Below are 27,428 nucleotides of genomic sequence, written 5' to 3'. Positions count from 1 at the left end.
GAGCTCAAATACAGCACGTTTGACCGGGAGCTCCTCGGTCTACACCTGGCCGTCCGCCATTTCCGCCACCTCCTGGAGGGCCGACCTTTCACGGCGTTTTTCGACCACACGCCGTTGATTTACGCCATGGCCAAGGTCACGGAGCCATGGTCGGCCCGCCAACAGCGCCACCTCTCCGCCGTGTCGGAGTTTACCACGGACATCCGGCACGTCGCCGGCAAAAACAACGCCGTGGCCGACTGTCTTTCCCGGGCCAGCGCGAACGCGGTCCACCTGGGTGTGGATTTTGCGCTTATGGCGGCGGACCAAACCACCGACACCACGGTGCAAGCCCTCCGGGCGGCGGACACGGGCCTCCGCCTGGCCGACATCCCCTGCGCGGACACTGTCCTGCTCTGCGACGTCTCCCAAGGCCAGCCTCGCCCCATCGTGCCCGTCACCTGGCAACGCCGCATCTTCGCCTCCCTCCACGGCCTTTCCCACCCGGGCCGGAAAGCTTCCCAGAAGCTGGTGTCGGCGCGTTTCGTCTGGCACGGCCTTCGTCGGGACGTCCGCGATTGGACCAGCGCCTGCACGGCCTGCCAATGGGCCAAGGTCCACCGACACACCCAGGCCCCACTGGCACCTTTCACCGTGCCCGAACGACGTTTCGACCACGTCAACGTGGATCTGGTGGGCCCCCTCCCCCCGTCCCGGGGGTTCACACACCTGCTCACCATGATCACCACCTGGGTCGCCCGCTTCGGCGCACCGGCGGACATCTCGTCAGACCGCGGACCACAGTTCACCTCCGAGCTGTGGGGCGCGGTCGCCCGCAACCTGGGGGTCAAGCTCCACCGTACTACGGCCTACCACCCCCAAGCAAACGGGTTGTGCGAGCGATTCCACCGCTCCATGAAGGCCGCGCTCATGGCCGGCCTTCAAGACGGCGGTTGGGCCGACCGGCTGCCGTGGGTCCTTTTGGGCCTTCGCACGGCCCCCAAGGAGGACCTCCAGGCATCCACCGCCGAGCTGGTCTATGGCCAGGTGCTACGCGTCCCGGGCGAATTCGTGCCCGACGCTACCAGTCCCTGGTCCGCAGCTCACCAGCGCTCGGACCTCCAGGAGGCCGCCCGACGGTTTGCCCCCGTGCCAACATCCCACCACGGTGACCCCCAGTCCTACGTCCCCCCAGCACTCCGCACAGCGGAGTATGTTTTTGTGCGTCACGACGCACATCGGTGGCCACTCCAGCCGCCGTACGACGGGCCCTTCCGGGTGCTGCGACGGGACGACAAGTCGTTCGTCATCGACATCGGCGGCAGGTCGGACCGGATTGCAGTGGACCGCCTCAAGCCGGCGCACGTGGACGTCGACCACCCACCACGGGTGGCCCTTCCGCCGCGGCGAGGCCGCCCCCCGTCCACGGGGCCCCCCACTCGACCGCCCACCACCTCACCGGACCCCCTCCCACGACCCGCCAGGGGTCGCTTCGGCCGGGTCATCAGGACCCCCCTCAAGTTGACCCTGCCGGTGCAAGTCGATTCTGGGGGGACGTGTGTAGCGGCTGCCGCTGGGGTTTCACAATCGCCTTGCACCTATCAAGGACGCGGAGCGATCACCATGCCGGGCTCGTCCAGGACGCCCGGGCAGGCCCGCGCTCAACTTGCCAGGCCTCGGTCGGGACGCCCGGGCATGCCCGGGCATGCCCGGGCAGGCTCGCCCTCAACTTGCCAGGCCGCAGCCAGGACGCTGGGCCACGCCCCCTGGCGCCGGGCCTGGGCAAACCCCCTGGGTTAATAGATATATATTGCTGACAGATAAACCGTTTTTCAGAGTGCCTGAGTGTTTGATTTTATTAAAGCAACTCGGATGAATTCTAGCTTTTTGTCGCGTCCATTCTTCCGATCGACGTGGGAGCCCCAGCTCCTTCAATCTTTTCTACCCCCGCTAATTTCACCCCAATCCACTTTTTTGAAATACCAACTTCTTTCCTGGAAGTCCTTGGTGTCCTTGTGTTTTACACTTCTCCCACCCCACCCCACCCCTTCCCACGCCTCCTCCCCCCAAGCCCTCTCCCTCCCACACATCTCCCAATGTCCCTGCTCTCAAATGTTGTGTTTGTGTGCTTCCCCTTCTCTCCCCATCTTTTCTACCACTCCCTCTTTTTATAGCCGGCGAAGCCGGTGTTGTCAATAAACGAGTACGTATTATGTTGAAAACCTGATAATGCCTTGGCTCGAGAATCCCAAGCGCAGTGGGCGCAGCCATCTCGCGTGTGTGGAAGTATGCATAACAAATTTAAAACGTTCATTAGGAGTTTCTTTCACCCGTTGTCGTTCGATTCACGATCTTATGCACCTCAGATGTATTAATAAAATTATTTAAGACCAACATCGGCCCGCACGGGCCTGGTTATCTTCAACAAAACGCGTCACCAATCACCGGACCCAATGAGAGTCGAGCATTTGCAAAAATATGTCTAAAATGAAAGCGCTCAATGATGGGCGCCATCGACCGGATGCGGAAGTTTGCATAAAACAATTGCGAAAAAGTTCAATCGGAGCTTGTTTCACCCGTCGTTCTTTGATTACTAATCTAATGAAACCTCTCATTAGTAATTAAAATACGTTAAGACCAACCTCGTTATCTTCAACGAAAATCGTCATCAAACGCCAGAACCAATGAGATTCGAGCATTTGAAAAAACGGCTATTATTACGCGTTTCGGACGGTGAAAACGGCGTCAAATATTCTGGGTAAAATAGTGGCAAGAGGTTTTGGCTTTGCCGGCTCATTGCGGCTTTGCAGTCGGTATTAGTATATTTTGTTTGTCTGTTTGATTTGTTTGTGTGATAAATGTTAGCCCTTTCACGAGCCTCGATTCTGCATAAAAAAAAACAAAAAAAAACAACCCAAAACACCCCGAAGACCCAAAAGACCCCAAAGACCAAAAAGATCCCGAAGATCCAAAAAGACCCAAAGACCCTTAAAGACCAAGAAGAACCAAAAAACCTTTGAGACCCAAAAGACACTGAAGACCCAAAAGCCTCTGAAGACACCAAAGACCCTGAAGACCCAAAACACCTCAAAGACCCAAAATACCCTTAAAGGCCCAGCGGATCCAAAATACCCTGAAGACCCAAATGGCCCTGAAGACCCAAAACACCATATGCCTACCCCCCTGAAAGGTCAAAGATGCCTACCCCTCTGAAACGACGTGTTGTGAGGCGAGCGGAGCACACCGAGTCACGCTAGTGTTGATAGTGATGTCATCGGTGCCTTAATTATGACCTCATAATTCGACAAGTACAACACTTGCTCTGATCAGTATGAAAAAAAAAATCCTCTGCAACTGTTTCAGGCACGAAATTTTCAGAATATGAGCGGCTCCTCCTGTGGAATTTAAAAAATGATAATTACAACGCCATATGTCACGTGGTACAGGCGCCATCTTGGAAAAATCGAAAAAAAGTTGCACCTCTATTTCTCCGAAACCGGTCCATGGAAAAAAACGGAAACATGGCTCATTGTCAAGTACTCTGCTTGGGGAATAAGATGTTTTAATGATGATGTCATCGGTACTTTATTTATGACATCATAATTCGACAAGTGCAATGCTTGATTCAATCAGTTAAAAAAAAGAATTTCTGCAATTCTTGGTCTGATTGACACGAAATTTGCACCATAGGAGGGCCTTCTCCTGCAGCATATTTAAATGATTACTATGACGTCATAGGTGACATGGCACAGGCGTCATCTTGGAAAAATTTTGCACCTCTATATATCTGAAACCACTCCATGGAAAAAATTGAGACCTGGCTCATTGTCACCGACTCTCCATTGGGAATAAGATATGTTAATGATGATGTCATCGTTTCCTTCGTTATGACGTCCTAATTTGACAAATACAACACTGAATCCATCCGATCATTTTTTATTTTTTTTCAACAACTGTTGGTCTGATGGACACAATTTTCACCACAGGAGCGCCTCCTCCTTCAGAATATTTTAATGATAATCATGACGTCATAGGTCATGTGTTACAGGTGCCATCTTGGAAAAACGGAAAAACGTTGCACCTCCACATATCCAAAACCGCTCCATGGGAAAAAATTGAAACGTGGCTCATTCTAAATAACCATGTGGGGAATAAGTATTGTTAACGATGATGTCATTGGTGCCATAATTATGACATCACAATTCGACAGGGACAACGCTTTGTCTGAGTAGTTTGAAATGTATTGAGCGTGATCCAAGCAACAATTATTGAGAGAATATAAATTTATGATGTCATCGCTCACGTGATCTGGCAGCCATATTGGATCAAAAAAAAAAGAAACATTCAAAAACAAAAGAGTTGGCTCACACCAAGTTGACTGCGCAGGGTAAGTATGCTATGAATACCATCTAGTTGTATCAGGCAATCACACGAAACCTACTTGTTGTAACATCAACGGTTTAATTAGAAATTTGCAACACAGCGCAGCATGCCCATTGGACCTCAAAAAACCCCGTGTCCACTCAGCTCCTCCCACTCTCCAAACCGCACGTCCCTTCCGTTTTCCCAACATATGAATTATAATGTGTGAATTCGAAACATAAATTACACGTGTATTATAACATGTGAATTCCAAACATAACAGTTGTTACGTGTGTTAACTTGTTGCAAAACACATACGCCGCCGATTGGGTGATTATGGCATGCATGGTAATACGGTGGGCGATGGACTTCCGGAGTCACTTTCGTTCTGCACGTGGAACCCGACATCATAACCCCCTTGCCCACAGTCACTTTCTTTCTTGAATTAACATCGGCATGGTGTCCTTTTCCACAAGCAGCTGAAACAGTGATCAGTTCGGATCTTCTGAGGAAAAGGTTTGTTCGGAGTTTCTCATTTTATTATTAATACTGAGAAAGATATTCTGTAAAACGATCATTGAAGTGATTCTTCATATAAAATTAATAGAGATATAGGGCGAACATTATGATTAAACACACATAAAAAATAAAAAGCACAATATGTCAGAGTTGTGGATGGATTATGACGAAACTAGGGGATGAGATGGGCAAGCGAGAAGAAGAAGAAGAAGAAGAAGAGCTGATTAGTATTGGGTTCAGGTCCGAATTCAGATCCGGTCTATCAGTGGATACAAAGCGTTACCTGTTTATCCTGGTGGAGGTTTGTGCGATCCGAGTGTCGTTCTACTTCGTTACCTATGAAACTAATCCTGGTGTTGGCTTCATGGTTAATGAATAATGTGGCTGCTTTAAGATGTTAGGGTCACGCCGTTAAAATAACACCACGTGGGTTGACTCGGCCTGTAATCCTTTTGAAGTCGGCAAAATGAGTACCAGCCTCCCGGAAACAGGGGGCACTGCATCAGTCGCACGCAAAACTGGAGGTGGGTTGTTTTTGAGGGAAATAGGTCTTAGATTACGGTGACATAAATCGTCAATTTTCAACCAATTCACTTGATGGATATATCTATATAATTATATGTTCTTGGGAAAAAATGCCAGGGGCATGGGGAACGCCCCTTTATATGGTTTGTTGCAAAATATAGAAAAGGCCCCTTTGTGTTGTGTGTGCCATGTGGCAAACTATAGAAAGGCCCCTTGATATGGTATGTGCCATGTGGCAAACTAAAGAAAAGACACCTCTGTATGGTACAATGGTACATGCCAAGTGGCACACAATAGAAAAGATGGGATATTCTTGGGGAAAAATGCCAATTTGAATCATACAGCTGCATGAAGAAGTAAATGTATTTTATTTGCCAGATGTAGGGTGCCCCTTCATATGAACATTCCCAGAACGTTACTTGGTTCCTCCTAAGAACACAAGGGTAGTCCAGCATGCACGTGATATTTTTGAATGTCCCTTATTTTGTATTGTTTGGCATTTTATACTAGATATGGAATGTCCCTTCTTTTCGATAGTTTGCCACATGGCACATACCATATAGAGGGGTCTTTTCTATGCCCCTGACATTTTCCCCAAGAATGGCCTTTCTTGTGACATGTTGGAATGACAAGGTGGTGCAATAGCCACTGGATAAAATGGTGGTAAAACCTGGAATTGTTTTTACTTTACAATTTTAAATGTTCATTTAAATTGAATGAAATCTATCTGTATAATTAAAACACAGTTTGTGTGTGTGTGTGTGTGTGTTACCTATAGACTCCTAAACTGAGAGGCTCACGTACTTTATTTTTGGCATAGACAATGGACATAGACATGGCCATGTGGCCTACCTAAAAATGATCTCCAATGACGAGATCCATATTTTTTATTCATATTTAACTTAGCGCATTTCAGCGAGGAACATCTTGCTGATCATACACTGATCTCAGCCTGTGCCAGAGCAGCTCACTGATTCGCTCAGAGTGATCACGTGATGTTCCATCCTAGCCGCCATACTCCACGCTGCCCGCTGTGCTATAGTCTATATATCAGTGGCTATATTCCCACGCAGGCGGCATTGGGATTATGTGGGGATTATCAGTGGCAGCCTGATCACCAGTGTCTGAAGAATGAAGTTTGGACGTACGAGCCAGGTCAGGATGCCAAGTTTAAGTTGCCTGATACCCTGCCCGTTTACACTCTCTGCGAATGTACGGGGGTCAAGGCTCCTGTGCGTGTAGAGGGGGGGGGGGCGAGGGAGGGGGGTCTGTCCAAGGTTTGTCCGAGGCCGAGTTTTTTTTTTTCTTTCATCTTTAAATCCATATTTTTAGCCATAACTTATAGTGTAGCAGCATAGCAAACCTGTTGTGCATTTTGTGATACAAGCACCAAATTTGGCACAAATGTACATTAATATGTTGCGAACATTTTCAGATATTGGGCCACTTGAAATTCCGTAAATATTTTTTTCAAATTTTTTCAAATTTCGTAATTTCAAATTTTTCGGGTGACACCGTCACAATTTCGGTCTTCGAGGCCGGCCGATATAGTGGGGCGGCTTAGCCCAAATATTCAAAAGAATTGTGCATTTTGTGATACAAGCACCAAATTTGGCACAAATGTACATTAATATGTTGCAAACATTGTGTGGTCAGCAATGAAGACGAGAGTCTGAATTACATGTATGCAAAAGACCTTGTGAACCAGTGAAGCAAATACACGGGTAAGCATGAATTAAATCTAGGGCATGATATAATTTCCATGATGTTTACCTCTACACTCAATGGTGGAAGGAGGTAATGTTTTGATCCCAGCTTGTCTGTATGTCTGTATGTCTGTTTGTCTGTTAGTCCACAAAATTCCAGACAAAGCTTGTAGTAGTGGTAGTTGTAGTGGTAGTGGTGATAACAGAAATTGTTATATAGAACTGAACTTATATTATTATTATATGCAGAAAATAACTTCATTTCTATATGCCCTGCAATGGACAGGTTAATTGGTTTATGCACTGAAGGGGTCACCCTGGTGTGCACTGCTGTGTTCTGCCTCACTGAGTTGTTCAGGTATGATGTACTCAGCACAAGCTTCCGGTCGGCCCGGAGGTGGGGGTGCGGGGCCTGTCACGGAACGTCAAAACAAACGGCCTGCCGGGGCCGCCCAAAAGTCGGGCGTGAGGGGCGCGTCCACTAATGGAACGCCTCTCGCTTCCCAGATCGAGGGCCACGTGGTCAGGAGAACCTCGTCCCTTCCAGTCACACTTTGCCTATCGGCCGGCCTCGAAGACCGAAATTGTGACGGTGTCACCCGAAAAATTTGAAATTACGAAATTTGAAAAAATTTGAAAAAAAAAATTACGGAATTTCAAGTGGCCCAATATCTGAAAATGTTCGCAACATATTAATGTACATTTGTGCCAAATTTGGTGCTTGTATCACAAAATGCACAATTCTTTTGAATATTTGGGCTAAGCCGCCCCACTATTAGCGCATTTCCAATTACGTTCTGAACATTACAGCCTCTGCCTCTGCCACAGCTCAGAGCAATCGCGTGACAATTTTTAAGATTGCAAGGAAGAAGGCACTGGACCCCAGCCCCATATATACATCACTGCCTGTGCCATCAATTTGCATGTTATCGGTTACCTTTTATGGCTCACCCAGGATCTTCGTCAGGCTCGCAAGTGAGTTAGCCAATCACCTGGGAGCATGAAGCCACGTTGGCCACGCCCACGACGTGGCATCAGCAAGACGTCGTTTGTTTGATTGCAGAGTCATTCAGGATCCTCACCTGGCGAGCGAGCGAGTTAGGTTACCACGTGTAGATGTAAAAGTGAAAAGAATTGAATTTGTCTTCGAGTTCACACATGGAAGACTGACTATGATAAAGGCAATGAAAAATAAAAAAGATCGTTTTTTTGGAGTTTTTTTTTTAAAATCGCTCAATAGTACCTAAGCCTTTTTTAATTAATGAAAGTTATATACGAGTGCACATTTGCATTTAAAAAAAAAACAATCACCAGACATTTGAATGCAAATAAATCAAACAATTCCGAAAGTGCACAAAGTTGGTGGTACGGCTCCTTCTTCTTCCTGATCCACATCACACTTACCTCAAACGTGATGAATGCCACATTCACCCCATTCACCCACCAGCATATATATGAACCCACTTCCTCTCCTGCCTCCCCCCTCCCTCCTCCTTTCCCCCACCTCACCCCTCCTTCCTCCCCTCCCCTTCCCCCCTTCCTCCCCTTTCCCTACCTCCCCTTTCCCCTCCCCCCCTCTCCTCCCATCTTCCATCCCCCATCCCCTCCCTATACCTCACACCCTTTCCCTCCTCTTTCCCCCCCTCCCCTCCTCCTCCCCCTCCTCCCCCACCTGGCAACGCCGGATACTTCTGCTAGTACTTGAATATTGTTTAACACAAATCGCCTTCATAATACTCGTGCTTTCAAGAACCATGGTATATATTGATATTTGGCATGAGAAGGCCTGGTATGTAAGAGGGTCAGGATTGGGGTGAAGAAGACTCCATGAAGTACAAGGCCAACTGACACAGTGTTCTATATTGATCAATAAAACGTCCATTTTCTAAAGAGTGATACTGTGGTGCTGAACACACACATCTCGATTAACAGAGAGGTAGGGCACAACGCGATGGTACAATCAGAGTCTTTATTTAAGAGCTCGCACTTCAGCACTGGGCGGGCTCGAGCTTAGAGCCTGCATATATGTGCCGAGGCCACGCCTAGTCCCCGGGCATGGCCGATCCGTTGAAAGGTGGGGCAAGTGCTCTTGCTCCCCGCCTGGACGCTCGCGCCCCCCACTTGTGCGTGGAATTACTGCCCCTTGTGCCCGCCACAATACAACGCCAGTTTGTTGCAGTATACAAGGCCATACTGGTGATGGATGAGACTGCTTCAGTGGTGCTAAACTTCTGGATTTTTTTCACGATCTTTCATATCATTATTTTATGAAAATTGAAGTATGTACTTGAACACTTAGTGAGGCCTCATCTGGAATATTGTTTGTCGTTTTGGTCACCACAAGTCTGGGAAGAAATAGCTGCTATCGAGAGGGTTCAGCACAGGCCTACTGGATTGATCACAGGCCTACTGGATTGATTCCAGGCCGAGCTCGACTCGACTACAAGGAGCACCTGAAGGAGACAGCTTTAGAAGGAGGCGGTTATCATGGGTATATGATCGATGTTTAAGATAATGAAGGGTACAGACAAAATAAGTGGAGAAAAATTCTTCAGCTGAGACAGTGACAGGACCAGGGGCCAACAACAACAAGCATTTTATGGCCATTTTCCCTGCTAGAGCGAGGGTTGGCCTTGCTGGCGCCATGACAATCTTCTCCATTTTGCCCTATTTTCTACTGAATCACTCTCACTCAATGAATCACTATCACCCAATGAAATAGTAAAATCTTCTGAGTCCATTGAAATACTATCACTCAATGAATCACTATCACACAATGAAATCTTCACTATCGTATTGACTCGTATTTAATTAGCAGAAAAAAACCTTTCCATCTATACCAACATACTTTCTTTCATTAACGGATTCAATCTCTACATTTTTAATATCAAAAGTTATCTTTAAATAATCTCTAACTATCATAGAACGAAATGACATTTCACCAGAAATATTAACGTCATTCATTTTACTTAGATCTACACCCTTTGGATTATTAAAGTAAATACAAATTTCTCCACGAGTATTGTTGATGGTCTTATCATTCTTTTACAAAGTATCGCGATCGATCACTTTTTCAAGCTTTGAATAAATTGCCAGGAGTAGAGGAGAAACTTTTGTTCGATTTACTTTAATGGATGTCTTTCCAGGCATAGCAAGAGCTCTTCCTTTAAATGAAATAGAGGCGCTCATGTCATTTTCCATAACTGGTTTTACCCAAAAATTTCCATATTTATCTTTGTTCAATTTAACATCTTTGACATATTTTTCGATATCTTCCACCGAAGTGGAGATTTATTGAAATTTGTCTTTTGTTCTTTGAAACATTGTATTTATTAACTAATAAACTTGTGTTTAGTTTAAGTAAAAATTTACTGTTTAAATATGATAAATTCTGAAGGAGATTTAGAATTTCCAGACTCTCCATATGATAATTTAGAAATCTGCCGCCGTTGTGCTAGAATAGGGCTTAATAATGAGGGTTCATATAAACAATGTATTTTCTGTGATTATCTTTTAATTAATGATAAAAAAAAAAATATATATATATATAACTCTTTTCAATTAGAGCCAAAAATGAATTACTTGACAAGATTAATAAGAGAGATGAATGTTAAGCATTATGATGATAAATACACCATTTCTTACAAGGGAAGAGACTATTTGTATTGAGGAAATGTAGAAGGGTTTAATGATATTTATTATTCAAAATAATTTTAATGGCAATGTTAATACAAGAAACTATATAAATAAAATAATGGGTTATTTTGAAATTAAACCTGAACTCAGGATAAAATATAGAGTTTCAAAAAAGCTCAAAAACAGTTAGATCTCATTTTTCAAAATATATAAATGAATGATTTTTTACCCGTTTGGGAAAATAAGTTAAATTTAATAAGCATAACAAACTTCCAAATTCATTAAGATGTCTAATAGTTGGTTCAAGCAGATGTGGAAAAACCTGTTTGCTTTTAAAGATGCTCCTTAGTCCTAATTTTTTAGATTCTGATAATTTAATAATTTTTACGAAGTCAAGTTTTCAACCGGAGTATCAACTACTCTCACAAGATTTTAATGCGGGTCTTAAAAAGGAAGGCATTATCAGTTTATTTCAGCTTCAAAACAAACTAAATGATGAGAATATTGAAGATATAATACAATTATTTTGTGATACACAGAAATCAAAACCAAAACCAAAACCCATAACTTGCATTCTCAGTGATAATACGGATGATATACCTTCACCTCAAGATTTAGATAAATCAAAAAAGAACCTCGTCATCTTTGATGATTGTGTTAATGAGAGAAACCAAGCAGTAATGGATAGCTACTATACAAGAGGGAGACATTCTTCTTGTAATTGTATTTATCTTAGTCATATTTTCAACTCCCTCGGCGCTCAATAAGAAACAATGCCAATACTTTTATTTTATTTCAGTTAAATTCAATAGATGTAAATAATTTTTGGAGAGATATAATTGCTCTACGTTATGTAGTAAAAAAGAATTTGAAAATTATATGAAACACACGATTGGAAAATATAAATATTTTGTTGTGAAACAAGATGAGATACTAACTGATATTTTACACACATAAATGACGACTATTATTATTAACCTTGTGGGTAAATCTGCTTCAGGAAAGAACTTTCATAAATCTAAACTCTGGAATAGTAAAAATGAAAAGATTGTAAGTTAAAAAAAAAAAAACACCCTATGATTCGTATTGTAGGTATTACAACCAGAGCAATGCGACCAGGAGAAGTCGAAGGTGAAGATTATTACTACATTTCAATGGAGGAACATATGCGATTGAGGAACGAATGTCAAATATTTGAGGAGGTCTCTCTTGGTACAACAAAATATTCATATTGTAAGAGTGAGTTAAATAAACTAAAATCTAATGGTCTTGGGATTTTAGAAACTAATCCTGAAGGAATGAGACAAATTATTAAACATTTGTGTGGTGATGGAGTTAAGATTTTATCATTCGGTTTTGATATCGATGAGTAGACTCAACGCAAATGTATGAAAAGCAGAGGTACAAGTATTAATGAAGAAGAAATAACAACTCGTATTAATGTTAATAAAGAATTTGATAAAATATTTAAAGAGAAGGATTTATTTGAACACATCTACTTTAATGATAAAGAAAAGGAAAATTTTCCGATTGACCTTTACAATTCAGTAAATGATATTTTTCAATAAATAAATACAGAAAATGAATAGCGAAGAAAGAGCAAGAAAGTTTAAGGAACATCAAGAGTTGGTGTCAAAAGTTGTAAAGCAACAGGAAGACATAAAGAAGAAAAGGTGACAGAAACTGACGGGTGAAGAAGCGTTTGAAAGAAAACAAGAGAAATTTTTTTAACCACTTTTAAAAACTCAACAAATGATATCACCTACAGTTCCCACGATAGAATGTACTCCGAAAAAACTTCAAATGCTCAAAGATTTTAGTCAAATGACAGAGCAAGAACTTGGAGAATTAGAATATGATGATGAAGGATTATTTCGGAAACTTGAGGTAAATTAACCCCCTAATTATGTTGTGGAAGCTCTTCAAAACAATGAATGTTCGGCGGATTAAAAAACCAGAGCAGGTCTCATTCCAACAGAAGAACCAGCACAGTTCTACCTTGTGAAAGAAAAGGTATTGATATTTAATGATAAATTGGTGTTCTTAAGTTCTGCTCAACCAAATGTTGAATTAACTCCAAGATTAATGTTTCTTTTTTTTTTTTTTTTTTTTTTTGTATACAAGATCGAGGCTCGTGAAAGAGCGAACATTAATCACACAGAAAGACAAACAGACACACAAAACAAATAACATGGGGAGCGGTAGACAAGATGGGGAGAGAGGGGGAAGGACACAAACACAACATTTGAGAGCAGGGACCGAGAGACATGGAGACATCGAGAGAACTGTGGGAGGGAGAGGGCTTTGGGGGGGAGGCATGGGAAGGGGGGGGGGAGAGGTATAAAACATATGGACACTGCCAAGACTTCCAGGAAAGAAGTTGGAATTTCAAACAAGGTGGATCTGGGGTGAATTAGTGGGGGTAGAAAAGATCAAGGTTTTGGATGGGGGAAGATAAGAGATGGTGGTGAACAGCTGTTTTGAAGACCTGGAGGGAGGAGTGTGATTGAAGTGAGTGTGGGAGTTTGTTCCAGAGGCGGGAGAAAAGAGGAATGAAAGAGTGAAGGTGAGCAGAGAGCCGAGATTTCGGCAGTTTAACCATCAGAGGGTGGCTGGCAGATCTTGTGCGACCTGTAGGAATATTTGGGGGACAGAGCACAGAGAGAGCTGGTGGAGCAAGGCCGGAGAGGAGTCGGTAGAAGACAGAAAGACCACCTACCTGCCTGCGGTGAGTGAGTGAAAGGCCCTCAGAGATAGCTTCATCGCGGGAGATTCCAATGATTCTGAAAGCTTTGGATTCAACAGCGTGAAGCCGAGCCAGGTGTGAGGCAGGAGCACCAGCCCATAGGGGAGAACAGCATTCCATTGAGCTGCAGATGCAAGCCTTGTATGTGGTGAGGAGCTCAGGTGTGCCTAGGAAGGACTTCGCACGACGGAGGATGCCCAGTCGGCGACTGGCTTTGGAGGCCAGCTTGGAAATGTGGTTTTCCCAAGAAAGATCATGGCAGATGGTGAGACCCAAAAGCTTGAGCGACAGAACTTCTTGGAGAGGATTGTTGAGAAAGTAGATGGGAGGGTTGTCCAGTCGATCTTTTCGGAGAGACATAGTAAGAGTGTGAGATTTGTCAGGATTGAAAGACATGTTCCACATGTTTGACCAGTCTGTGATTTTGTCCAGGTCTTCAGAGAGTGAGGAGGCTGCAGACTGCCGATCTGAGGGAAGAGGAATGGAGCGGCAGAGAGTGGAGTCATCAGCAAAGAGATACAGAGGATTTTCCAGAGAGTCGGAGAGATCATTGATAAAGACCAGAAAAAGCACAGGGCCCAGCACACTGCCTTGGGGAACTCCAGCCTGAACGGGAAGGGGAGATGAGAGAAATCCATTCAGGGCCACACGTTGACTATGACCAGAGAGGAAGTCTGCAAGCCATGCATGGAGATTTCCATGGATACCATAGGAGGAGAGTTTGTTGAGCAGAACTGGGTGCCAGACCGGATCGAAGGCACGTGATATGTCAAGGGAGACAGCTCTGATTTCCTGTTTGGCATTGAGGACCTCCATCCATTGTTGAGACAGCAGAAGCAGCATGTCCAGAGTAGATTGACCTGGTCTGAAACCAAATTGATGATCAGAGATCAAGCCATTGGAGAAGAGGAAAGATTTCATATCCGAAGCAATGATGGATTCGATGACTTTGCTGATAATTGGGAGCAGGCTGATTGGTCTGTAGTTGCAAGGATCTGTTTTTGCACCTTTTTTGTGTAAAGCGGTAATGTTTGCTGATTTCCAGGATGCTGGCAGATGACCTTGAGCAAAGGATAGGGTGAAAAGAACAGAGAGAGAGTGAGATAGAGCGGCAGAGCAGGATTTTAGGACCCGTGGGCTGATGCCATCTGGTCCAGTTGCAGAATCAGAGTCGAGGTTTGTCAAAAACTCCTCCACCTTGTCAGGAGAGAAGGTCACAGAGTCCAGGAGCAGTTTGGTTCGACTGGGAAAGGTGGGAACAGAGAGGGATGGGTTTGGGACTAAGGATTTTGAGGCAAACACAGAGTTGAGGCATTCGGCTTTGTCACGTGCGATGTCAACTGTGTGGCCATTTGAGGTAAGGGAGGGGATGGAGGGGGAACAAACACCAGAAACGGATTTGACCAGACGCCACCAGGATTTGGAGGAAGGAGACAGGTTTGAGAGTTCATTCTTGAGTGAGGAGAGATAGTGCTTCCTGGCACTCCTGAGGGTAGACACAAACTTGTTCCGAGCTTGGTGGAAGGAACTGAGATTTCCTTCAGTTGGATTAGCCTTCCAAGAGGCAAAGGCAAGTTGTTTCAGGGCAACTGCCTCACCACAAGATTCAGTGTACCATGGACGGGAGGAAGGGTAAGACAACTGAAGGCGAGATGGGATAAATCTGTGCATGAGAGAGATCAGTTTGCTTTGGAAGAATTCCCAGGAAGAATTGATGTCAGAGGCAGTGGAGATGGGAGACCAATCCAGACGATTGATGGCTGCTTGAAGACCGTCCCAGTTGGCCTGAGTGAAATGCCAGACTCGTCGACGCTGAGGAGGACCAGAGCTTCTTCTTCTAAGAAAAGATGGAAAACGAGCTACAAGTAATAGGCTTAATTCACCTTATTTTGAGGAATCGCTTGATATGGAAAATGCGGAAGATAGGGTATATTGTGGCGGACACAAAAGCCCACTGGCATGGTGACATCATTCCACGCACCAAGTGGGCGGTGGCCACGCCCGAGGGGTAGGCGTGGCCTCATGATATACACCGGGCGACCAGCCCAGAGCATTTGAGTGTTACAGTGTAGTCTTACAATAAAGACGTTTATATGTTACCGCTTGTCCGCTTCCTCCTTGCTCACAAGCAGCGCGCGTAACGCCGCGCTTTACTGGTGACCCTCGACGTTGGATCTGCCGTAGCGATCCTTCCGAACACGACGCCATTGCAATGGCCAACGACAAGGCAATAGCGATTAAACTTCCCGAATTTTGGGAGGCCCAGGCCGAAGTCTGGTTCATTCAAGCCGAAGCCCAATTTCAGCTTCGGCGCCTCACCAACGATGACCTGCGCTACTGCCATGTCGTCGCCTCCCTCGGGCCCGGCACGGCCGCTCGAGTTGTGTCCGTCCTTTGCCACCCACCGGACGGCCACAAGTACGAGGCACTCAAGCGGCTACTCCTAGCCACGTCCGGCCTCACGGACGACGCATGGTCCGACCGCCTCCTGGATCTCCCCGAGCTCGGTGAGACACGCCCGTTGGTCCGAATGGACCATATGCTGTAACTGTTGGGCGACGAAGCCCCCGGTTCGCTATTCCGGGCGCTTTTCCGGCGCCAACTTCCAGCGCAGGTTCGCCTCGCCTTGGCCGGGACCGAGCTAACGGAACCCCGAGCATTGGCCGCCAAGGCGGACAGGTACTTCGCCGCTTCGGACACGCGGGCGAGCATCGGCGTGGCCATCACGGCCCTCGACACTGATGTTCAGCAGCATGTTCCACAGCATCAGCTTCTACAGCGCGCTGATGTTGAGCAGCATGCTGATACGCACCTCTTGAACGCCGCCACGCCCCGCCCACCGCCGCGGCGAAAACCGCCACCGCGGGGAAACCCGCCAACTCCACCGGCCTGGCGGAGCCAGCCGCGCTCCTCCAGCTCCACCACCTGGTGCTGGTTCCACGCCAAGTTCGGCCACGAAGCTCGGCGGTGTCATCCGCCGTGCTCCTTCAACGGGTCGGGGAACGCCCGGGCCGGCGCTCAATAGTGGCGATGAGCGCCGGCCATTCGAGCAGCCTGCTGTTCATAACGGACACCTTCTCCGGGCGCCGTTACCTGTGTGACACGGGAGCACAGGTGAGTGTCATTCCCGCCGGCACGTCAGACAAGCACGCCGCGGGTGGGGGCCCCGCGCTGCTTGCCGCGAACGGGACGCCCATCCATACGTATGGAAAACGCTGCCTCTCTCTGCGGTTTGGAGGGCAGGTTTTCCGATGGACGTTCGTCACCGCCGACGTGCCCATGGCACTGCTTGGCGTGGACTTCCTGTGCGCTAATGGGCTCCTGGTCGATGTCAAGCGCAGACGTCTGGTCCAGGCCGAGACGTTCAGCTCGCTCGCTTGTGCATTGCCCAGCTCAACGAGCGGCTTGCCAAGCGGCTTGCTGAAAGATTCGGTTCCGGCCATGTTGGTCTGTACGCTTCCGGCAGCGGACGCATTCACCCGCCTCCTCGCCGGCTTCCCGGCCCTCATGCGGCCCACCTTCTCGGCGGGAGCCATCAAGCACGGGGTGGCCCATCACATCCCCACCGTCGGGCCACCGGTCTACGCCCGGGCACGCCGTCTCGAGCCGACGAAGCTGGCGGTGGCAAAAGCGATGTTCGCTACCCTGGAGCGACTCGGCATCGTTCGGCGCTCAGAGAGCGCTTGGGCGTCGCCGCTGCACATCGTGCCGAAGCCCGGCGGGGGATGGCGACCGTGCGGGGACTATCGCCGTCTCAAAGACGCCACGACTCCCGACCGCTACCCCGTCCCCCACATTCAGGACTTTTCCGCCCGTTTGGCGGGCAGGTCCGTCTTCTCGAAGGTGGACCTCATACGCGGCTACCATCAGGTCCCCGTCAGGCCGGAGGACGTCCCGAAGACGGCGGTCATCACGCCATTCGGACTCTTCGAGTTCCTGCGCATGCCCTTCGGTCTGAAGAATGCAGCTCAGGCGTTCCAGCGACTGATGGACAGCGTGCTGCGCAACTTGGATTTTGTCTACGTCTACCTGGACGATATCCTCGTCACCAGCGCGTCCCGCGAAGAGCACCTACGCCACCTCCGCACGCTCTTCGAATGCCTGGGCCAGCATGGCCTGATTGTGAACCCCGCAAAGTGCCGGTTCGGCGCCGCCACAATCGATTCTCTGGGGCACCGTGTCACCAGGCACGGAGCCGTCCCCCTGCCGGCCAAGGTGGAGGCAGTGAAGGGGTTCCGCGCCCCCTCACAATCGGAGGGCTGCAGGAGTTCCTGGGCATGGTGAACTTTTACCATCGGTTCCTGCCCCGTATTGCCCAGCTCCTGCGCCCCCTGCACGAAGCTCTCCGATGTAAGCCGGGCAAAGGCGACGTTACCTCGACCGAGCAGATGGACACGGCGTTCACGGGCGCGAAGCTCGCCTTGGCTAACGCCACCATGCTCGGGCACCCGGCGCCCGATGCACCGATCGCCCTCACCACCGATGCCTCGGACTACGTGGTGGGCGCGGTGCACGAGCAATGGGTGCGTGGAGCTTGGCAACCGCTGGCGTTCTTTAGCCGGCAGCTTCGCGCACCCGAACGCTGTTACAGTACCTTCGACCGCGAGTTGCTCGGACTTCACTTGGCGGTCAGGCACTCCGCCATCTGCTCGAGGGCCGGGCGTTCACTGCCTTCGTCGACCACAAGCCGCTGATCTTCGCGATGGGCAAGGTCACCGAGCAGTGGTCGGCCAGGCAGCAGCGTCACCTCTCGGCCGTGTCCGAGTACACGACGGACATCCAGCACGTCGCGGGGAAGGACAACCCGGTGGCGGATTGCCTTTCCCGGGCCGTCGCCCACGCAGTCCACCTCGGCATCGACTATGCCCGGATGGCAGCGGACCAGGCCGCTGACCCCGACGTCCAGGCCTTGCGGACCACCGTCACGGGCCTCCGCGTCACCGAGGTGCCGTTCGACGGCGTGGGCGTGGCCCTCTTGTGCGACGTCTCCCTCGGGCGTCTTCGCCCCATCATGCCCGCAGTCTGGCAGCGCCACGTGTTTGACGCCATCCACGGCCTGTCCCACCCGGGCGCGAGGGCCTCCCAAAGGCTGATCGCCGACAAGTTCGTCTGGCATGGCCTCCGGAAGGCCGTCCGCGGCTGGGCCAGGACGTGCCTCGCATGCCAGCGCGCCAAGGTGCACCGGCACACCCAGGCCCCGTTGGCCCCGTTCACAGTGCCAGAACGCCGGTTTGACCACGTCCACGTGGACCTGGTGGGACCTCTGCCCCCCTCGCGGGGTTTCACCTACGTCCTCACCATGGTGGACCGCACCACCCGGTGGCCGGAGGCCGTGCCCTTGGCGTCGACAACGGCGGCTGATGTCGCGCAGGCTTTCATCGCCACCTGGGTCGCCCGGTTCGGCGCCCCCTCAGACATCTCATCCGACCGCGGCCCCCAGTTCACCTCGGAGCTCTGGGGGGCGGTTGCGCAGGGGCTCAGGGTCCGGCTGCACCGAACCACGGCCTACCACCCCCAGGCTAACGGCCTGTGTGAGCGATTTCACCGCTCATTGAAGGCCGCGCTCCGGGCCACCCTCCGCGACGGCGGCTGGGTCGACAGGCTCCCCTGGGTCCTGCTGGGCCTCCGGACGGCGCCCAAGGAGGACCTGCGCGCATCCGCGGCGGAGTTGGTCTTCGGGCAACCGCTGCGGGTGCCGGGCGAGTTCCTCCCCGACTCCACAGCACCATGGTCCGCGGCACAGCAGCGCTCCGCTCTGCAAGAGACTGCCCAGAGGTTCGCCCCGGTGCCAACGGCATGCCACGGGCACCCACCGACGCACGTCGCCCCGGAGCTTCGCACGGCGGAGTACGTCTTCGTCCGCCACGATGCCCATCAGACACCACTGCGGCCCCCGTACGACGGGCCTTTCCGCGTGCTGGAGACCGGGGTGAAGCACTTCACCCTGGACATCGGCGGTACTCCTGACCGCGTTTCGGTAGACCGCCTCAAGCCGGCCCACCTCGATGTGGACCATCCACCGCCAGTGGCCCGACCCCTATGTCGGGGCCGCCCTCCTGCGGGCGGACCCCCGGCACCGCCCAGCCCCGCCGCCACGCCGCCCCCCGGTCCTGCACCCATCCCAGGGGCAGCCAGGGGCATCCCACCTGGCATCCCTGCACCCCCGACGCCGCCGATCGCCAGGGGGCACTTCGGCCGGGTCATTCATCTGCCCCGCAAACTGGCCCTCCAGGTGCGCGGGAATTCTGGGGGGGCCCGTGTGGCAGACACAAAAGCCCATTGGCGTGGTGACATCATTCCACGCACCAAGTGGGCGGTGGCCACGCCCGAGGGGTAGGCGTGGCCTCATGATATACACCGGGCGACCAGCCCGGAGCATTTGAGTGTTACAGTGTAGTCTTACAATAAAGACGTTTATATGTTACCACTTGTCCGCTTCCTCCTTGCTCACAAGCAGCGCACGTAACGCCGCGCTTTAATATATTGATTTCCGAAACTAACTTGATTATGGAGTTTCTGTTGCTGGTAAAGGTAAGAAGAATGAGAAGGAGAAACATATTATTGATGCTTTAAGTAAGCTTGGTTCGGGTGTTAGCTTTCTTTCAAATGTTCCTTCACAATTGGTTAATAGGATATTATTGCTGTTAGGTAGTAAGAAGGCTGGAAACAACAATTGTTTTAATGAAGCCTCAGCCATTTTAGATCAGTTGATGAACATGAAAATAATTAATAAATGTCAATACAAAGATATTTTATGACGTATTAAATAAGAATGGGAAGCACAATTCTTAGGTTTAATTTCACAACGAGTGATTACACAGCTTAATTCCCTTACCCACTCCAACTTAACCCCACAAAAGAATATGAGGCTTCTTTGTTGTCAATGGAGACTTACAATACCCTTTTTAATATCACAGAGAAAAACAACAAGTTTAGTTATAATCCAGGAAGTGGATACAAAACTATAACAGTTTCAACCAGAGTTTACGAGATTTCTCAAATATCTTCTGAAGTCTCTCGCCTTATGAAAGATCAAGGTGATGAACCAAAAATATTGCATTAGATATTCAAAAACACACTTCAAAATCAACGATTAAACTTAAAAATAATTATAAAGATGACTTCACGATTGAAAAATCGTTTAGAGAGCTATTAGGTTTCTCTTCAAAAAAGATTGAAATTAACGGGACATTTTACAGTGATAATGTCATTCAAATATCCTCCGGTATAAATTCGGTATCAATTCACTGTGAGTTGATTGATGGTGCTTATAACGATGGAATAAGAACCAATACAATATTTTCATTCAGCGCATACTCAACACCGATTGGTTATAAATTTAATATGGAACCAAAAAATCTTGTCTATTTACCTGCCAGGAAAAACCATATACAGAGTAAATTTTAGGATAACCGATCAAGATAATCCTATGATTTTCTTGAATGAAGAAATTATATCCATCAGAATTCACCTACGTGAAGTTTTTCAATAAATAAATAATGGTTATTGTGAGAAAACACGAGTTGGGAAAATATAAAATAATTACAGGGGATGGGATTGGAGAGGGCATGTTCCTTTCACCATACTATAAGGGTGAAGGTATGTTTCTTGGTAGAGGATACTATAAACCAAAGAGACAAGTTCAGGGACAACGGGGTGTGGGGCATAAATTTAGAAATAAAGGAGATGGGATAATTGATACTCTAATGGGTATTGGTTCAACCATTCTTAAACATAAAAACCTAATTGGTTCAACTGCTTCTGCCATGGGCTCAGTTGCGGGTGCTATAAAGAGTATAAAAGATGCTCAAAAGGAGTCTCATAAATTACAATCAACCAAATAAATTAAAAAAGGTAAAACTCAACTATCTTCACAAGAACGACAAAAAATCATTCAAATACTTGGGTCAGGGTTTCAACGATTTTAATGCTTTATAAATACAAGTATGGAAGCGAATGATAGTATCTATTATTTGGATGATACGTTTATCATTTCAATCTCCACTAAAAAGGAAGACTATTTTAAGGTAAATGCTATAACAGGAACAGACTGGAATTCAAATGGAACAAAAAGTTTTGAAATAAATAATCAACAAACTTACTTGAATCTAGCTGATACTTTCTTGCTGTGTAAATTTACATTCACTAAGGTTGCGAATAACACTAATGCTACACTCATAAATGATTTCTTCTGGAAAATGTTTGATAGTGTCCGCCTGCATATTGGAACACAAGAGGTTGAAGCGGTTGATTGTGTCTCTGCTACATCTGAAATGATGAAATTTACACTATATTCGTTTAGTGATAGAATGGGTAAGGGAGCTGTTGAAGGTTTTATTCCTGATATGTAAACGGGTACAAATGCAGACCCTGGTTATAGTCAAAGGAAGACGATGAAATGTATAATGGTGACACAAAAGCAGAGAATTGTTTTACCGTAGCAGTACCTCTTAAAGGTATATTTGGATTTTGTGATCATGATAAAGTTTTTGTATGGGCTTAAAATTAGATTTCAACTACAAAGGAATGATAATGCAAATAGATTGCTTTTTGGGGCTGAAAATGCTTTTGGTGATAATAATAAATTTGTTATTAATGATTTGTGTTGGTATATTAGTGAATATACTCCTAACTTTAAAACGGAAGAGATGTTGAATAGAAGACTTAACTCAAAGACCCCGCTAAATGTATCGTACCTTAAAAGAAGATGTCAACACGTTAAACTGGAACACACTACCTACACTTGGAATTTGGGTGTTCTTCAAGGAAAGCCACGATACCTATGGCTCATTTTTAAGAAACCAGATGGAGATGAAGGTACTGATAATAATAATACACTGAGTGATAATGTTAAGGTGAAACAACTTCGGGTTTCTCTTGATGGCACATTTTAGCCGCGAGATAGATTGGAAATTGATTGGGGAAAAAATGATTATGTGGAAGCCTGCAAGTCTTACCAAAAGGTGTGTGAAAGCAATGGTAATAATGAGCCTATTTTGGATATGGTTGCATTTCAAAAACTTTATACGATCTATGCAATTGACCTGAGTTCTCAAAAGGAAACTATAAAGTCTAAAAGAGTGGATATTTCTCTATACATTGAAAGAGGAGAGAATGAAGAAGTTGATACATATTGTTTGCTATTGAAAGAAACAGAATTGCAGATAAATACAGTTAATGGTGTTATGATAACTATCACATCGATATTTTTCTCATAAATAAATGAGTAGGAAAGAACAACCAATATGTTAATCAAATCAATCTTAATAAATTAACATCTTGTATTCAAAATCAAAAGCATTGTATTATTAATGTTAATACAATTCAAAGAAAAGGAGCAGTAAGAATTGATGTTTTACTCACAAGAGAGTAGGTGACAACACTAAATGATTCTGGATCACTTAAAATTAAAATGACAAAACCTATGTTGAAGAAATATTCAACAAAGGAAATGAGTGGAGGATCTCTCCCATTTCTAATTCCTTTATTTGCTGGTTTAAGTGCGGCGGGAGCATTGACGGGTGGTATTTTAGCAGCGGTAAAAACTGCTAACGAAAGGAAGGCACAACTAAAAGCACAAAAATAATTGGAAAGACATAACAAGGAGTTGGAGAAACAAATTAGTGGAAGTGGTGTAATTGTGGATTTTGCTCAAAAATCTTGAAAGCCTACCTGATAAAGCTAGATTGTTGGTTGGAGATATGCTTTCCTCTATCGCTCAAACGGGTGTTAAACTAACTAAAAGGGGTAATGGGTTATATCTTTCTCATAAATAAATGAATAAATGGTTTAAACAATTTGGAAAGAATACAACGTCAAATGTAGAACTTGCTACATATTGTAAAAAACTAAAAATTGATAATGTGGTAATCTGTATGAGAGATGAATTAACAAAGTTGTCTAAGAATACAAAGAATATTATTATGAATTTAGACACACAGAATGGTTCTCATTGGGTTTCTATTCATAATAGTCAGGATAAATATTATTTTGATAGTTATGGTATTGCCACCACCTGTTGAAGTAATACAATTCTTACAGAATGGTGTTTATCAAACATTTCAAGTTCAAGAAATTAATTCTAAATGTTGTGGTCAATTATGTTTATATGTATTATTTCAACTCAACAATAATGAAAATTTTTATGATGTCATTTTTAATCTAATATAAATGACTTATGTTGGAAAAGATGGTTCTATCTTTGGAGAATCCCCTCAGGATATTGATTTATCAAATTATACAAAGGCACAGGCTGAGCGACAAAAATATAGTACAAGTAAAAATATTAATATGAAGAATACTTATAAATTAATCAATTATCCGGGTCCTACTGATATGAATGACTTGATAAGATTAAGTGATTTATCGCAATATATATTCCAAGAGAAAAAAGCACGTTTTGTTAAACAAGTAAAATTTACAACCACAACACCTGGTGAAACAGACCATACACCTTTCCTCATTAAATTTAACGATCTGCTTACAATTGAATTTCATAAAGAAGGACATATTATAGTTAATGTGCGAATAAATAAGTGGGTGTATGAAATGCCGGATTTAGGGTATAATTGGTCTTTTTCAATAAACTTAGAAGACCTGCATGATTTTAAACAGTCTCGTAAAGAAGAATATTAGCCACTTGGTGAGGATAAGGAGTTATGTGGAAGTACAATTAGCAAACAACAAATACATGATTTTAAGAATAGAAAATCATATGACAGCAAAACAATAGTTTATATGACAAAGAAGGAAGGTAATGAGATAAAGATAGAAAGCCGAGGAATACAAACCGATTTGGTAGTGGGAAGATGGGGTGGTATTACCTGCCATAATATTGTTATGGATCTCAGAGACGGCACTCCCCTTAGCAAGGGGGGTGGGTGGTTAATCCCCTTGGCCTGTTAAGCCCGTCCGTCTCTGGTCCTGGTACTTGTAACGCTCTTTTGCGGGGTGGGATTGATCAGGGTTATTGGTCAAGGTGTTATCCCGAATACCTTCACCAATCCCGCCACAAAACAGGGAGACAAGTACCGCTCGAACCACGGACAAAATGGTATTTGCCGAATGGTTTAGCAATCCGCGGTTCAAGCCATTTATCAATTGACTAAACCCGATTCCGAGTGTTGACCAAATCGTGCCACAGGTACTCAATCGAAAAAAGGGACTAAAGCGATCGGGGAAGAATGAAACCAAGAGGGTAAGAAATAACAGACATTTATTAATTATGTACAACAAACCAAAGGAAGAGAATGAAAGTAATTATACAGGACGAAGAAGAAGAAGATACACAAGGCAGCCTTAAAAAGTCTTATATTAAACCCCACACAACAAAAAGGACAGACAACAGACTTCCACGCCAAGGGAATAGCACGCAGGAATCACTGGAGGAGGGGATGAGAAGGCCCAGGCAGACGGTGGCGTCGAGGTCCGGCTCCAGGAGTCGACTCGTGTCGTGGCGGGAAACCCTGGCAGGCAGTGAACTCGTATCGTTCACTGCGAGTGGTCGTTGCATACAGCGATTGGGATGCTCCTCTCTCCCTTGCCTTCGTCTTCCAACTCTGGATCACGTCTCTCTCTCGTGCCTTCTCACCAACTCGTACCTTCTCTCTCCTTCTTCGGAACCCTCTCACTCCAACTCCCGAAGCAGTCCTTTGCAGTCGCTTTTATTGCTCTGGTCGAAATTAAGCCGCGGGCTCCGAGGGCACGCCTACCTGTTGGCTCACCCCGGTGCTGGTTGGCCAGTAAGGGCTTGCTGACTCCACCTCGGGTGGTGCGTCGGCATGCCACGCCCGTTCTGGTGGCTCCTCCCCCTTCTTCTCCGAGATGGAGCACATGGGCAATGGTGTCTGGTGGGGATTTAGCAAACCACTCGCACCACTTTTGAAGGGAACGAAAGGGACCTATCTTATTTTTATTAATGCAACGCAGATTCAACTACTGGGAACAGATCCTTAACTGAAACACATAATAATGAAATAACTACGAAGAGGGCCTATGGTTCGCTACGTGTTGTTCACGGACTAACTAGGGTGCGATCTTTAACCAGCCAATTGAGGGGGATATTTACAGGGGAAACATTTATAAGGGATACATTTACTAAAATTTACTAGTGAAGGTTCTAAAAACCGTAACAATATTAATCTCACATATATTTCTGATACATAAATGGCAGGAAGAAGACTTCAAGAGAATTATAATTTTTGTATTCAGGGATACCTACAAGAAAAGGGTGTATGTAAAACCGAGCCTTATGAATTGGAACATATTCATGGGAATTTCGTAATTAAAAACTGGCGTTATACTGATATTGCTAAACCCACAAATAGAGACTTGATTAAAATATTAAATAAAAATGAACTTCTCAAAGTTATGAACTATAAAACTCTTTTAGAAATCATCAACAAATCTTATATTGATCAACATCAATCAACATCAACATCAAATCAACATCCAGAAAGTACGGTTACGCGGACGACCTGGCCATCATGCTGTGACGACCAACATGGAAGGCGATAGAAAATGGTATCAACCAAGACATGAGCACCTTGGTAGCCTACCTCCGGCGGTGGCGTTTGCAGCTCAGCATTGGTAAGACAGTGTAAGCGGCATACCATCTTAACAACAGAGAAGAAAAAAGGGAACTGGACGTGTTCGTTGACAACAAACGCTTGGAGTTCCAGCAAGCCCCAAAGTACCTTGGTGTACGCCTAGATTGGATACTGTCCTTCAAGCAACACCTAGAAGTTAAGGCCAAGGTGACATCAATGGTCTCGCTTATCCGACGTCTCGCTGGTACGACCTGGGGAGCCTCCGCCAAGACCCTACAAATATCCACGCAAGCCCTGGTCTTCTCTGCAGCCGAATACTGCACCCCAGCCTGGAGCAGAAGCCCACACGTGAGAAAGGTTGATGTTGCGATAAACAACGCCCTCCGCATTGTGGCTGGTTGTTTGAAGCCCACCCCGGCATTCCCACCAGCCAGTCCTAGCGGGAATCGCCCCGGCCGGCCTCCGACGGGAGGCTGCTACCCTTGCCCTGGCAAGGAATGCCCAGAAACACAACTGGCACATCCTGCACAACACCACAACGATAGTGGCGCTTCCAAGCAGACTCAAGTCCCACCATCCCAACAACAAGGCGGCACAAGAGATGCACAGTTCTATCCCTGAGGACCAGTCTAGAAGCGCATGGCTGGCGGCATCTTGGAAGCTGGTGTGGGAAACGGCTGGGCCCACCTGCATCCACCGCTACATCTGGGACCCAGGAGGTGGCGTCGTAGGAGAAGACCTACCACGCCTGCAATGGACCTTTCTGAACCATCTACGTACGGGGGTTGGCAGCTTCAAATCATTTCTGAAAATGTGGGGCCTGGCAGACAGCACCGCGTGCGAGTGCGGTGAGCCTGAGCAGACTGCCGAACACATACTTACCACCTGCCCCCCCCCCTATGCAGACCATGTTCAGAAGCCGGCCTCTTCGACATAGGACCAGAGACGAGGGCATGGCTGCACGACACTGAGCTGGCCATCTGATGATACACGAAAGAAGAAGAACAAATCTTATTGGTATCCTATTATGAGAAAAATAATTATAGATACAAGAATATCTCAAAATCCAGATGAATATATGTATAATATTCTTTGGGGCTCAAACTCAAGGGTAGCAAGGGATGAGGAAGGAGTTAAAGAAGAGAAGGAGGAAAGAGAGAAGGAGGAGAAGGAGGAGAGGGAGAAAAAGGAGGAGGAGGAGAGGGCAAAAAAGGAGGAGGAGGAGAGGGCAAAAAGGGAGGAGGAGGAGAGGGCAAAAAAGGAGGAGGAGGAGAGGGCAAAAAAGGAGGAGGAGGAGAGGGCAAAAAAGGAGGAGGAGGAGAGGGCAAAAAAGGAGGAGGAGGAGAGGGCAAAAAAGGAGGAGGAGGAGAGGGCAAAAAAGGAGGAGGAGGAGAGGGCAAAAAAGGA

General features: G+C 46.7%; 2 protein-coding genes across 3 annotated transcripts in view; both read left to right on the top strand.

Moving 5' to 3' along the window:
- The window catches only part of LOC137419063 (uncharacterized), a 1,330,575-nt gene that overhangs the window by 611,164 nt on the left and 691,983 nt on the right, over positions 1–27,428 (top strand). The gene's annotated exons all lie outside the window — the stretch shown is intronic.
- Positions 1–27,428, top strand: part of LOC137419053 (uncharacterized) — a 240,867-nt gene that overhangs the window by 171,007 nt on the left and 42,432 nt on the right. The window contains exon 1 of one of the 2 annotated variants that reach the window (XM_068105239.2): positions 4,837–4,857. The exons of the other annotated variant lie outside the window; for it this stretch is intronic. The gene's annotated coding sequence lies outside the window, so the exon portion shown is untranslated. Of the gene's footprint in view, positions 1–4,836; positions 4,858–27,428 lie in introns of those variants that run through there. 2 annotated transcript variants of the gene reach the window in all.

The sequence above is a fragment of the Myxine glutinosa genome, chromosome 1 (assembly GCF_964187855.1).
Source record: "Myxine glutinosa chromosome 1, kmMyxGlut1.1, whole genome shotgun sequence".
NCBI lineage: Eukaryota > Metazoa > Chordata > Myxini > Myxiniformes > Myxinidae > Myxine > Myxine glutinosa.
Note: the sequence above shows the minus strand (reverse complement) of the source record. Positions and strands in the feature narration are given on the sequence as shown.